The sequence below is a fragment of the Vespula pensylvanica genome, chromosome 7, assembly GCF_014466175.1.
Source record: "Vespula pensylvanica isolate Volc-1 chromosome 7, ASM1446617v1, whole genome shotgun sequence".
Taxonomy (NCBI): Eukaryota; Metazoa; Arthropoda; class Insecta; order Hymenoptera; family Vespidae; genus Vespula; species Vespula pensylvanica.
The window spans coordinates 7844969-7852578 of NC_057691.1; the positions used below are offsets into that span (position 1 = coordinate 7844969).

Here is a 7610-nt window from a genome sequence, read left to right on the forward strand (position 1 = left end):
AATTTTTTTTATTGGTTTTCCTTCTTTTCATTATTTCTTAATTCGATTAATTCATATTTCCCAATGAAATTTTGTCTCTCAAAAAATATTTAAGGAATAAAGAAGAAAGAAAGATGTGTTAAAAACATAGCGTATTCTCATTTTAATCGAATTAATATTATTTAAGTGTATCGGTTTTTATAGAACGAAATACACCACCCTCGTGGGCACATTTAGCTTAAATCAGATATATCTACGGATCGTTGACCTGGACCCTTCGCTTTATTATCTGTCAAGACCCTAAAGAAGATCACGGAGAAGAGTAAGACACTTAGATTTAGAGCATCGTCGATAAGGAAATCCTCGATAAAAAGAAGAGAGGAAAAATAAAGTGAAGATTCATTCGGAAATGTCGTGACCCCGCAGAATTACCGATTTAATCCGAAGTTATAGCAATTCAAAAGCCAGTTCCTTCTCTCTCTCTCTCTCTCTCTCTCTCTCTCTCTCTCTCTCCCTCTCCTTTTTTTCTCTGTTCATAGCCATAAGGATCCTAATACGATTAGAGTGTTAAAGGCAAAAGGTGGTAATCGTGGTATTAGCACCGATGTCTGTGCGTTATCATAGAGACTCGCGATGCCCGTTAATGGAGAACATGATAGGTTATCGGGTGGACAGTTAGAAATTTGTCTTATCTAGGAAAAGGAAAGAAAGAAAAAAATTCGTAATGGCAATTTTCAAATTAAATTTCACGATGAAATACGGTCTCTCTTCGTCTTGTCTCATTCAAAGTATCGAACAAATGAATTTCTTATCCACCATTTTCATCTTCTTCTTTCAAATGGTCACAGTATTATCTTCTCGGGAGACGAATCGGCTTCGTCGAGAGAATTAATTTCTAGAGAAAATTTTAAGCTCTCCGTGAGCGCAACGAAAATGATTCATTTAACCGACTTTAATCCTCTCGAACGAATGATAAACACAGCACTATGTTGAGAGAAAAAGAGAATTAAAGAGAAAGGGGAAACGCAATGGAGATAGAAAATACGCGGCAGATGTTTCGAATGTTCCAATAAAACACCGAGGCCAGCGATTCGACCACATACATATCGCAACGAACCAGGCGAGATCTACAACTAGCTGCGTCTGACATTAATGCGGCCTACAGTGGTCCATTAAAAAGATTCAGTAGAATTCTGGGAAAGAGGGAAAGGAGAAAAGAAGGAAAGTAGAGGAAAGTGGAGGGCTATCGCGGTTCGAAGGTGGTGAGCTTGGAATCGATAAGAATCGGACTGGGTGAGTCGACGTGGATCGTGGCTGTGGTCAACCCCAAACAGAGAGAGAGAGAGAGAGAGAGAGAGAGAGAGAGAGAGGCAGAAAGGAAGAGAAGTAAAAGAGGGTAGAATATAGTCGATTCTGGCCAAGGGCCACTACTACCACCCTTCGAGATAACATCTTAACTGCTTATGCCGTTAACGTTCGAGAAAGCCACCACCTGTGCTCGAACCAGACCCTTCGAAAAGGGTTAGAATCGTGTCCTTGAACGGAAGCTATCCTTCCTACACTTTTGGTCAAAGTTTTTGGAAAGGAACATCGAAGTAATGGGAAGAGGGTTGAACGCTGAGTCTATAAGTTCGTTCAAAAAAAAAAAAAAGGAAAAGAAAATAGATAAAGAAAAAAGAAAAAAGAAAAAGAAAAGAAACTTGCTCCTTCGTTTTACTTGTCACTTTCGATACACGAGTGTACAATATGAGTTAAGAAATTTTATTATCCATTATCGACATCGAAGAGACAAGAAATGGCGACATCGGTGACGTGAAGAAAAACTGAAAGAATATGATAGATATATGTATATGAGGGAAGGACAGGAAGGTCGAGAACGCATTCCGCACGCAAGTTCTTCGTTGATGCCGAGTCGTCGACTTTCGCCTGAAACTCCTGAAACTTTCATGAGCTTCGCACCGATCAAGGGCTCGGCTTTTTATTTCCACGGAACGCTTTGCATTTTTACGACGAACGCCGATATAAGATTATGTAGACCACGGTGTGCCGAGAACGCTCCCTTCTTACTCTTCTCGAAGACCTTTGAGATGTTCCACGCGCGCAACGCTATAACGAGAAGTTCACCCCTGCTGCTCTTAAGATCCTCTTTCTCTCTCCTTTCGTCCGATATTCTTCTAAGAAAGTGGTACCCAGTGGACGTATAGTTACGGATAGGGCGTGCGGTTTCGGTTACGTTAGATGAATAAGCGATGGGATTCGTAGTTGTGAAGTTGGCGAGGAAAAAGAACAGCTAGCTTTTTTCCTTTTTTGATTTTCTTTTTCTTTTTCTTTCTCCTTTTTCTTTTTTTTTTGTCCTCTTTTTTTCTAATAAAAAGCTCTGCACGAGAGAAGAAAGGAATTCAAGGATGAATCATGGGCGTAACGTGGTATGCATCTCGCTCGTTTGAAAATCGTGATTACATCTGGAGGAAATGATTTTCTTGTTTATCTTGATTTTTTGTTTTTTTATTTTTGTTTTTTATTGAAGATACCATTACGGAAATATTACGTGTTCCTTTTCATTGGGGTTAATTCGAATTCCAAGTCTTGTCCAAACGATGCATAAAATATATATATATATATATATATATCGACCGACCTCTTCCTTTCAACGAACCCTTTCAAAGCCAGTCCTGCAGACTTTTCCATTTCTTCTTCTCCTTATATAACTTTATTCTTCATCCAGGCGACGACGATGGCGGTTCCAACGACGACCTTGAGTGGCCCAATCTCATTTTTATTCTAGGAAATCCGTATTCGACGAGACTTGCACTGTTCCTCTTGACGAACTCAAACGAAGTAAGAAAAAGGGATAAAAAAAATAAAGAAGAAAAAGAAGAAAGAAAAAGAGAGAGAGAGAGAGACAGAGAAAGTCCTGCTCTTCTTTCATCATTGACGAAGACGAAGAAGACGTAGAGAACGAACGAGAGAACTTGGGATAAGTCGATCCGTCAGGTGCGACCCGGAAAAGAAAGCTTTCAATGGAAACGTCTCAGGCTAAGAACGTGGATTTCCGAGTTCCACGAAAATCGACGAACTTTCGCTCAAAGTGGAAAGAGGAAGCGACCTCGGGACCGTTTTCCAAGCTCGAACTCTATCGTCAGAGGCTACGTCGAAACGATATCCATCCAGAATCGTGGGCAAATACACCGAAATCCGAAGATCCGCTCTTCTCCTCTCCGAAAGAACGAAAGATCTTTCTGTCTCTCTTTCTTTCTCGCTCTCTTTTCTTTTTTCTACTAGTACGTGGAATATTGGAGAAAAAGGACAACGAGGATTCGTTTTCGTTGAACATTCTTGTCACGTACAAGTTGATGGATAAACGCGAGCTCTTTGAATCCTTTGACGATTATCTCGAATATAGTTACTTAGCAAACTTTTTATATTCTTTTTGATTTTATTTAGCCGAATAAAATAGTTGAATGATTCTCGTTATACGATGTTTACCGTATTCGAACATCGGGAGACCGGAAATAATCTAATCCATTGAACAATCAAGGGTGATACGGGAGATATTACAAGCGTCTAGCAATAAAGTTCGTCGGGGTCGTTAAATTCCGAAATCACGGGCACAGCTGTTTCCGCTAGTGACCGTAGGAAAACAAACGAAGCACAAGAGCGAAGGAGCTGCTCAATAAAACATAAGAGGGCGATCAAATAAAACCACCGACGCATTGAGATACTGTCAGCAAAAGGGAGAGAGAAAAAGAGAGAGAGAAAGCGAGAAAGAAAAGAGAACGAAAGGAAAGAAGGAAGGAGGTGAAAATGGACTGTTGGAGGAAGATGGAAGAATATATGTATGTGTGCGTCTATTAAAGTGAGAGAAAAAAGGAAGAAAAAGAGTGAGAGAGAGAGAGAGAGAGAGAGAGAGGAAGGATTCAGCGTTCATCGATCCGGAAGCATCGGCTTACTCGTAGATCCGTTGGCTGCTCTCTTCACGGGTAAACGACTTCTCCTCTCTTTCTCTACGAATCGCGCATACCATCGGTGCGGAATCGTAAAATTCTGAAAAATTTATCGCTCACTGCCTTCTGCCTTCCAACCGCGCGATATCGTCAATGGGATGAGTTCCAGCCGACGGAATTTCCCAGAATGCGAGACGGTTGGTGCTACATATTTAAGCGCTCGATCATCTCTCCTGTACTCTCCGTAAATTCTGGCAATACGAGAAAAGAGAAGCAATGCTCGTGCTAACCCTCTCTCGTAGCTTACTCGCACCACCGTCCAACAGTAACGTTCGTAACGTTCCTTTCCCTTCCTCTGGATGAATTTTTGAACGACCATCGAAAAGTCTCGCGAGTGCTCGCAAAAATAAAAATGGATTATGCCGCTTAAAAAGGGCCGCCACCACCGAAAACGTATTCGCTCTTCCAACAGAAATTCGCATTTAAATCGAACCGCCGCGACGCACCAGCGTGTTCACGCGCGATTTTACATACCTCTCCTCTTATTCCTCGTTACCTACCCTACTTCTCCATTCTTTTATTTTTATTATTTATAGTCTCCTTGCTTTTCGTATAAATTCAATTTCGTCATTGCCCGTCTTTCTCCTCTTTTTTTTTCCTCCTTTTTTTCTTTCTTTTTCTTTCCTTTTTTGTCTTTTTTTTCTCCCCCTCTCTCCTCTCATTCTCCCTCTTTTGCTTCCCGCCATCGTTACGTAATTTCTCCGTAATTCGACGACTTCTATCAGAATGGGAAATTTTACGGATCGTAAAGTAACATATCCGGTTATACGACGAGCATAATTAATTGCATTCTCGAACGATGATTATTAGACTTTTGGAGTGGCGAACCTCTATTTCAACAGAAAGACTTTATTTTACATTTTATATAATAAAAGCAGCTGGCAGGTTCTCGTTCGCGTTAAGAAGGGATAAATTACGATAACCACTTTGAAGTTGTGAAAATACATTTTATCGATAGAATCGTACGATAGAAAAGATGAAAATGATAAAGATGCCACGCGAAGCGTTAGGTTCGCGCGTAGCATTCGTAATTTCGATGACAACGCGATAATGCTGACCGTGTCCCACCGTCCGAAACAATTTATATGTCCCTATCTCGACGGGTCGTTTTAAATTATGAAGCACTTTATAACGAGAAGTAACAACGACCACGGGGGAAAAGCCTGCAGAGAGTAAGAAGACGCTCGCCGATGCTGAAATTCTGTCGCGAAATCGACCCTCGTAATTTCTCCACTCCCAGCCCCTACCTAGCGCCACCTGCTCGCGCACGCGAAATCCGATAGACGTGCAATTAATTGTCCGGAGATAATTAATACCGCAACGTGGCGACTAGGAAGTCGAAATTATTAAAAGTTCATCCGGGCGTTGATTTATACGCTCGTTACTCGTGAAATGCTCTACAAGTGGACTCGCCAAAGTAGAAAGCTAAAATTCGTTATCGCTTCTTTCCGAATTTATAATAATTATTATCCAATTAACGGAAATGACGATCGTATGCTGATAGGAATATATGGATAAGCGAGATATATCTATAAGAAATTTAATGTCGTGAATTCGTATGTTTATGTAATATCGGATCGCATACGGTACGCCGAGCATTATCGAAATACGATGAATTTTGTTAACAACGTTGTAGATTAATTTATACGGGGGTAATAACGCAAATGCCGAAGTCGTACTACACGCGGAGGTAACGCGTACCGCGATCATCGCCATTGGGTTCCGTGTATACCATAAATTTTGCAACGTATTACGGTAAGCTCGTTCCATGTAGAATACTGCGTTAATGGCGAATGTGGGATAGCGGAGAAGGGGTGTGCGAGATGAGGTTCCTAGGAGATAGGGGTGTTCGCCGGCCCGGCTAAAGAGACTTGCAAGACCTTCTTGCGATATCGAGTCCCTCAGGAAAGAGCTTGTTCCTCTAATGGATCTATTAGTTCCGTCTACCGAGTGTCCAATCAGTGTCAATGAAGCTATTAATGCGAAAACCTAATAATTACTAACGATATTCTCGTAGCCAGTGTCTAGTACGACGTTGCAACTATCTCACGAGGTTTCAATAGACGCAGAGAGTATTCTCTATTCGTCCTGCCTGACGAGATATCATCGCTAGGAACACGTCGTAGAAATATTACAGCGTAAACGCATCCGGCGAGAGCCGTAACGAACCGCGAAGATTAAATTTCACCGAGTACGTACGTACGATACCAACAAAAACGAGCTCTCTCGCTCGGAGCAACGATGCCGTTCATCGATTTGTCCATTATCTACATTCCAATTAGCCATTTGTTCGTTCGTTGTATTCCAACCGATGGAAACCACGCTCTCTGCACGGACCCGAGAACGCGATAACTTTCCATATCGTCTCTTTTATCCGACGCAACGTTCTATCTCGTTGTGGTTTTCCACGAAGATGGACACGTCGATTTCTATTCTTCCATTGTATTATTTTTTATTTCGATATCGAACCGACCATATAAACAGCTTAACGTCTTACCGTATCGAAGACATCCCGATAGTCTTAATAATCCTTCCTGGTCGCACTGAGCTTCCGAAGAGTTCAATCCGCTTTCATCGCTTAATTCGCGCGATTCTCTCACGCATTTACATTATATTACAGTATTATGACACGTTGAGAACAACGAATAATAAAAACGGGATTGGACTATCTCAAGCACGAACACGACAATTCTCATTCACGACACGCACTTCCGAATTAGATCGTCTAATTGAAATCACGAGTAGATATATTTTTTAAAACTAACGTTGATCGAGATAGATCGTAGAATTTCTAACACGAATCTCTAGTCTAATCGACGTGTTAATATTTATATTTATTTCTTCTTATACAGCCATCCTTTCTCTCATGCATTTTTTCAATTTACGATCGGACACATCGTTTACGTAGTCAATAGTTTTATGAACACGAACAAGTATTCGAAAATACGAAATTTCTATCGAGGAAAAAAATATCAGCTCGATATTTTCTTCGAAAAAATGTTCTTTCAAAGGCGAACGATTTTTTGATAATCCTTCGAGTGTCTATTAATATGTATAAAATACGATAACGTACACGTCACCAACGCGAAAACCGAGGAACCGACGAACAAGGGATGCAAAACATCCGCACGCTTACCGGCGACTGGAAGAGTGAACGAGCGTCGACTGCTCTTGAGTGCGCATGCGACACAAACAAACCGTAAAGAAAAACACGATGCACCCCCGAGTGGGGGTGCAACACCCTGTTCGTACTTACTAACGAACTATTATGGCGTTCCAGGAAGTTGTGATTAATAAAAAGTGGATAATAATCGTAATCTTGTACGTTAAAAAGAAATAGAAAAAGGAAAAAAGAAAGAAACGAACGAACATAAAATGCATATCAAATATATGTTAAAATAATTTCAAGATTTATTATACGCGTAATTGTACTCGTTTAAATGGCGATTATGGTTGATATTATTCCTCTAACATCTCTAATATACATCGTACGTGAGAAATGCTTACCAGCTGAGATACTTAAGCTCGCGCAACATGATATAGCGGGCTCTTATGCCACGAATCAGTGGTATTACAACGGGTAATATCATCTCAACGTATATTACGAGCGCTGATATCTTCATAAGG

At 40.8% G+C, this 7610-nt stretch overlaps 1 protein-coding gene across 1 annotated transcript in view; it reads right to left on the reverse strand.

Moving 5' to 3' along the window:
- LOC122630800 (semaphorin-2A-like) overlaps nucleotides 1-7116 on the reverse strand; it is a 362656-nt gene extending 355540 nt beyond the window's left edge. The window contains exon 1 of the mRNA XM_043815729.1: nucleotides 6481-7116. The gene's annotated coding sequence lies outside the window, so the exon portion shown is untranslated. The remainder of the gene's footprint in view (nucleotides 1-6480) is intronic.
- Nucleotides 7117-7610: the final 494 nt, after the last annotated feature.